At 47.5% G+C, this 6000-nt stretch overlaps 1 long non-coding RNA gene across 1 annotated transcript; it reads left to right on the top strand.

The window, feature by feature from the left end:
• The first annotated feature begins 1064 nt into the window (after positions 1-1064).
• LOC119161723 (uncharacterized) lies at positions 1065-2480 on the top strand. The gene is made up of 3 exons (XR_005108523.2): positions 1065-1614; positions 1870-1944; positions 2135-2480. It is a non-coding gene; the product is annotated as an uncharacterized LOC119161723 (long non-coding RNA).
• The last annotated feature ends 3520 nt before the right edge of the window (positions 2481-6000 follow it).

The following is a 6000-nucleotide window of genomic DNA, read 5'->3' as shown; positions in this document are numbered from 1 at the left end:
TACCCAACGTTTTGTTATAGAAGCTTGTTATTAATTTATTGTTATGTGGGGTTTAACGTCCCAAAACAACCATATGAATATGAGAGACGCCAAGCTAGTTATTAGTGTAGTACATGCGAGTAATACATATTTCGCGGACTGCTAGATATGAAAACGGCGATGCCATATGAGCTATGTGGGGAGAAAAAAAAAAGCTCCGCGAAAGGCGCTGTAGTGTCCCTACGACTCGATGGATGAAGTTGGGAAATATCAAAGCCGGCGATTAATACAAAACGAACTTATTTCATGGCATGCACCAATAAAAGGGAACGTCTGCGCAGCTAAAATGGTTCACTGGCGACTGGTCACTGATGTCCTTGCGAGTCCTGCGGGATCTTCTCCTCGATTGATTGATTTATAAGGCTTAACGTCCTAAAACAACGATATGATCGATTATGAGAGACACCGTAGTTGAGGGCTCCGGAAATTTCGACTACCTGGGCTTCTTTAACGTGCCCCCAATTCTGAGCACACGGGCCTACAACATTTCCGCCTCCATCGGAAATGCAGCCGCCGCAGCCGGGATTCGATCCCGCGACCTGCGGGTCAGCAGCCGAGTACCTTAACCACAAGACCACCGCGGCGGGGCGGATCTTCTCCTTGCACCACACATATGTAAACACACACACAAAAACAACTACTGACACTGGTGGACGTGTACCCCGTTTTATGGCCCACTTCTGAGGCGAGAACAGTATCTGTTGAGTTGAGCGCGCTTTCGATGGTCCAAAGCCACTGACTCGAACTTGAAATTCCCAAAAAAAGCTGTCCGCGACAGGTGTGACCTCATGTAAGATTTTAGTACAGACACACAAACAACATTAACTAGAAATATTCCTTCAAAATTGTCAAAATGAACACTTAATAACGGTAGTCTTCTCAGAACAGACGGGTTAGAAGCACAGGAAAATCACAGGCAAGCCAAGGTCAACATAGGAATCGCGTGCTGCTTCACAGATAGCAGAAAATGCGGGAAAAAAAGAAGTAAAAAACTAATTCTGGTCCTACTACCCAAGCCGCTCGTGCGTACTGCTTACATAGAGCAGAAAGCGCATTTCTTCGAAAGAAAAAAAAAAGTTGGGGACCCGTCGTTTCGGCCTTGGAATACGCCACGCGTCACGTATCCCAGAAATAATATACAGATTTAGTTGCGCGTCGGTAGCGGCCGTAAGGACGCGGCCTGCCATTGCAAAAGGCGCTGCACCGTACTTTTCGGACTTGCAGAAATTAGGCGCCTTCTCCTAACCACTACCACCACCATTGCAAATGTCTAGCAGGCTGCGTCCGGCTGCTGCGGACGCGTGACTAAATCTGTCTATTGACAACACCTGACAGGAGGAAAGGAATGCGCTAGCCACGAAGTCGCTGGGACCAATTGGCGGGGTGCGAGCGTCGGGCCTTTCGCTTTTTTTTTCTACTTCTTTTTTTCATGTTAGGAAGAAGACAACGCTATTTTGTTCCGAGGACTTGCTGAAGCACTACCATGCAAAGTGACGCGCATGCATTGAGCAGCATTTCCTTTACTATGTTCCTAGAGCCAGCCGCGTCCCACCACCGATGATTTCACACGTACTCGTAAGTGGCATTTTATTTCCTGACGCATTGCCCGTTTTCTCTCTTGACGAAAATCACTGTGATCTGCGCAACTGATGTGTCAACTAGGTTAGTCTCTTCTAGTTCACGGATAAGGATGCTTTAGGTGAACGGCTGTTGTATCAGTCGTCGTTGATCGTTTACGGGTAAATAGGTAAATATATGCCTTCCGGGATTTTTTGTTCATTTGTTTATATTGAAAGAGCCTGACAATAATTGCTTTTTTTTTTCCTTTAGGGAGTACTGAAACAAGGACTGCAAAAAGTGTGAATAGTGTAATGCACTCGTCTCGCCGTACCGAAAGGAAGTCTGGTAAGACGCATGCTTGGTTGATGAAGTCCTACGCAATTTTTCACATTACATTAAGTCGCAAATGGGCTGTACATAAACAGACTGAAAATTATCTAATGATAGAGCTTATGCTCGCATGCGACTGTGCAACTAGTGATGTAAATAGTGTGCCTTTTTTCAAGTATATTAATCATTGTTTTTTTTTTGTCAGCTCTTCCCAGCAATTAACTGAATAATACAAGCCTCACATCTCAGTGGCAAAATGTCGCACACTGAATACGTATTGATGGCCAACAGCACGAAAATTGCCCGAAAAAGAAAATTGATCTATCAGGAATACCACTCCATCGTCTGTATAGTTGGTTTGCACAAGGCCTGCTGCAAATCGTTCCATGTGAACAATGTTGCATGAAAACATGGTGCATTTACACAACTGTAGAATAAAAACATTAAGTGAGAAAGCTTACGTTCGTCTTTTATTGCGTGTTACGTACTTACACGCTAAAAAGTTCATACTTCAGAAATGTTTAATTTCGTCTTACTTGTGGACTGAGCCAATGTCATATGCACAAAATACAAAAACAAAGCAGAGCAAGGAACGTTGGCAACAGACCTGCAACCGACGGTAAATCGACGCTTATGTAAGGTCGCACCATGGTCAACCCACGTGCGGCACGCACTAGGGCTCGTCGGCCGACGCGGTCGGGCCTACGTTGTGTTCCGACGTCGGCCGGCGTGAGGGCAATGTCAATCCCTAAACTGGCGCTATGTTGGTTTCTAACGTCGGGCCAACCAGTTCGCAGTCAGTCACAGACCTCTCGGCAACCTCTTGCCGAGAACAATTTGTTGCTTGGGGAGAACCAACTAGGGTTCGCAAAGACGTGGAACTTACTTAGGTACCTGTTAGATCCAGATGAGACAAAAACCACTCACAGACAGAACATCAACAGAATTATACATGTGTATGAAGGCTTCGATCAGGACATATTACGGGAGATTACGGAACAGTACATCAGTTCTACCCGGTCGCAAGTGCATCCTGATTACGGAGGTGCAGTCAACAAAGTCCTACACAGACCGATCTGCAAGTCAGAGATCAGGGCAGTATTACAAAAGCTTGACACCACATCGTCGCCCGGGTCCGACGGGATTACAAACAAAACACTCAGCAATCTAGACGATAAATCGATGAAAAAAACTTATGGAGTTTGTCAACCCGTGCTGGGAAAAAGGAAAGGTGCCCCAACATTGGAAGACTGCGCATATCGTGCTGATTCCGAAGCCGGCTAAGCGACTGCAGCTAGAGAACCTCAGACCAATCTCGCTGATTTTATGCTTGAGAAAGATATGTAGCACGTGGTTTTCACCAGGCTGACCAACTACCTCGAGGACCATGACCTGCTTCCCCACACAATGTTCGGGTTCAGGCGAAACCTCTCCACGCAGGACGCGATGCTACAGATAAAACACCAGATAATAGATAGCCCTACGATGTCCACTAAGGCCATACTTGCCCTGAACCTGAAAAAGGCCTTTGATAGCGTAATGCACGCGACCGTACTGGCCAAAATGCAGGAACTAAGTCTCGGAGAACGAACGTACAACTACGTTCGAGATTTTCTCACGAATAGAAAAGCCAAGCTTAATTTCGGGCAGCTTAGTTTTGAGGAAATAAAATCGGGTAGCGTCGGTACACTGCAGGAATCGGTGATATCTCCCATGCTTTTCAACATAGCTCTCGTGGGGTTGCCAGCCAAGCTACAAGAAATCGAAGGGCTCCATCACAGCCTTTACGCCGACCACATTACGCTGTGGGTTATGGAGGCCTGCGACGGCCACACAGAACAGATGTGCGATCGAGACTGTTGAGCGATACAGAACACCGGCTTGAGCTGCTCTGCGAAAAAATCAGAACTTTTAGTATACACACCCACGCGAAGGGGCCGCAAACCGAACGGTGAGGTAAATGATGATCCCGGTAGAGACATACGACTATATTCGATGGGCGTCCTCAGCCAAGGGTAGATATTATACGTGTTCTCGGCTTGCACATCACAGCGAATTGCCACAATGGGGAGACCATCAGGAGACTAGAAGCCGCAGTTGCTCAGACCATCCGACTACTAAAACGCATAAGAAACCGACACAGGGGGATGAAAGAGCCACATGGTAAGGCTAGGTCAAATCTTCGTAATGAGCCGAATAACGTACGCAGCATCCTACCTCAAGTGGCAGGTAGTGGAAAAGACAAAGATAAAGGGCTTAAACAGGAAGGCGTACAAACAGGAGATAGGGTTATCGATGAACACGAGCACCAGTAAATTACTCGACCTTAGTCTCCACAACACGCTGGAAGAATTGATAGAGGCACAGACCATAGTGCAGTACGAGCGCATTTCCAAAAGCACAACGGGCAGACACATACTAGACAGTTTAGGAATTAAATATCACGCTCAGCATGGTGTTGCGACGTACCAAGCAACATAAGGAATAAAATGGTGATCCTTCCTTTGCCGAAAAACATGCACCCCGAATATCACAGGGGTAGACGGAAAAAGAGAACACAGGACATACAGAGGAAGTATGGCAAATGTAGAGAGGCAGTACTCGTGGACACGGCCAGGTACGCGCAGGCGCGGTTTCGCGGCTGCTGTAATAGATCACCAAAACGTTTGCAAGACTAGCGTCACGGTACGCACGAAGAACGTGGAGACAGCAGAGGAAGCAGCTATCGCACTCGCAGTAGCCACCACCACGGCTGAAGTGGTTATCAGCCACTCTCAGACAGCAGTACGCAACTTCGCCAACAGCCGCGTCTCTCCCGAGGCGTTACGAATTTTACTTGCGGGCGAAATTGAAAATAGGAATATTTACGTATTATGGGCACCCGCCCACACTTCCTCGCTCGCCGCCAATGAGGTGGCGCGAGGGCTTACGGACCAAGCCGCCACCATCATCACTGCCGCCTCGGCCGCGACGTCGGGTGAGGAATGGGAGTGGGAGGATCGCATCACCAGTTTTAAGGATATTACCCAGCATTACAGATTGGCCAGGTGCAAATTTCCACCCCCACACCAAAAACTGAACAAAAGGCAGGCGGTCACGTGGCGACAGCTGCAGACCAGGACGTTTCCAAGCCCAGTGATCTTGAAACAGTGTTATTTAAAGCTTTATCCGTCGCGCTGCTAGTTTTGCGAGGCCAGGGCGAGCCTGGAACACATGCTATGGGAGTGTGGCAGAGGTGGGGCTCCAGACGGCGATGCAGCCTCGAACCGAACGCGCCTGGAGAGTGTTCTGCTCAGCCATGCCCTCGAAGACCAACTGTGGGCCGTACAGCGTGCCGTGGCCGTCGCCAGAGCTCAATGGCTCCTGGGTAATATCTAGGCGAGATATCTGCTCAGACTTATGAATAACTCGCCGGACGTTCATTTATTTATTTTTTTAATAAAGTTGCGTCTATCTCTCTCTCTGTCAACGTGCCTGCCATTCACGACTTCAGCTCACAGGGTTTCTTGCTTATAGATTACGTCTGTAGAATGGACCTATAGCCACCGTCACTTCCTCCTAATGTTGCTTTCATCAACAGGCGATAAGGTGGTCAGCTTCAAAAACTGACTTGTCTTCGATGAGCTGCCATGACCTTAAGATTGAAACTGCAAAAAAAAAAAAAAAATTCCGCCATATCCACGAAGTGAATGATGATGAGTGGGCGAAGCTCCGGAGGTAAACCTGGTAAACCATGAATCCTCTGTACATTTTGCCCACTCGATTTTATTACATCGCTCCCCCTAGCGTACGTCGCCGCACTAAATCGAACGATTGCCTTCAACCAATGACACGCGCCATATGTGACATCATTCCTATTTTATAAGACCTCGCGTCTTTCATCAACTACAAGTACCGCTTTCTAGTTTATAACATCTTGCATCTTTTCATCATCAGCTACAAGTACCACCATCTAGTAAACACTACAAGAACTAAACGAGAGGTGGCTACATACGGGAGACGGTACCGCCATCTAGTGAACACTGCAAGAACTAAACTAGAGGTGGCTACATACAGGGGACGGTACCGCCA

Source organism: Rhipicephalus microplus, chromosome X, assembly GCF_043290135.1.
Source record: "Rhipicephalus microplus isolate Deutch F79 chromosome X, USDA_Rmic, whole genome shotgun sequence".
Lineage (NCBI taxonomy): Eukaryota > Metazoa > Arthropoda > Arachnida > Ixodida > Ixodidae > Rhipicephalus > Rhipicephalus microplus.
The sequence above is the reverse complement of the archived record's forward strand: the minus strand, read 5'-3'. Positions and strand labels throughout refer to the sequence as shown.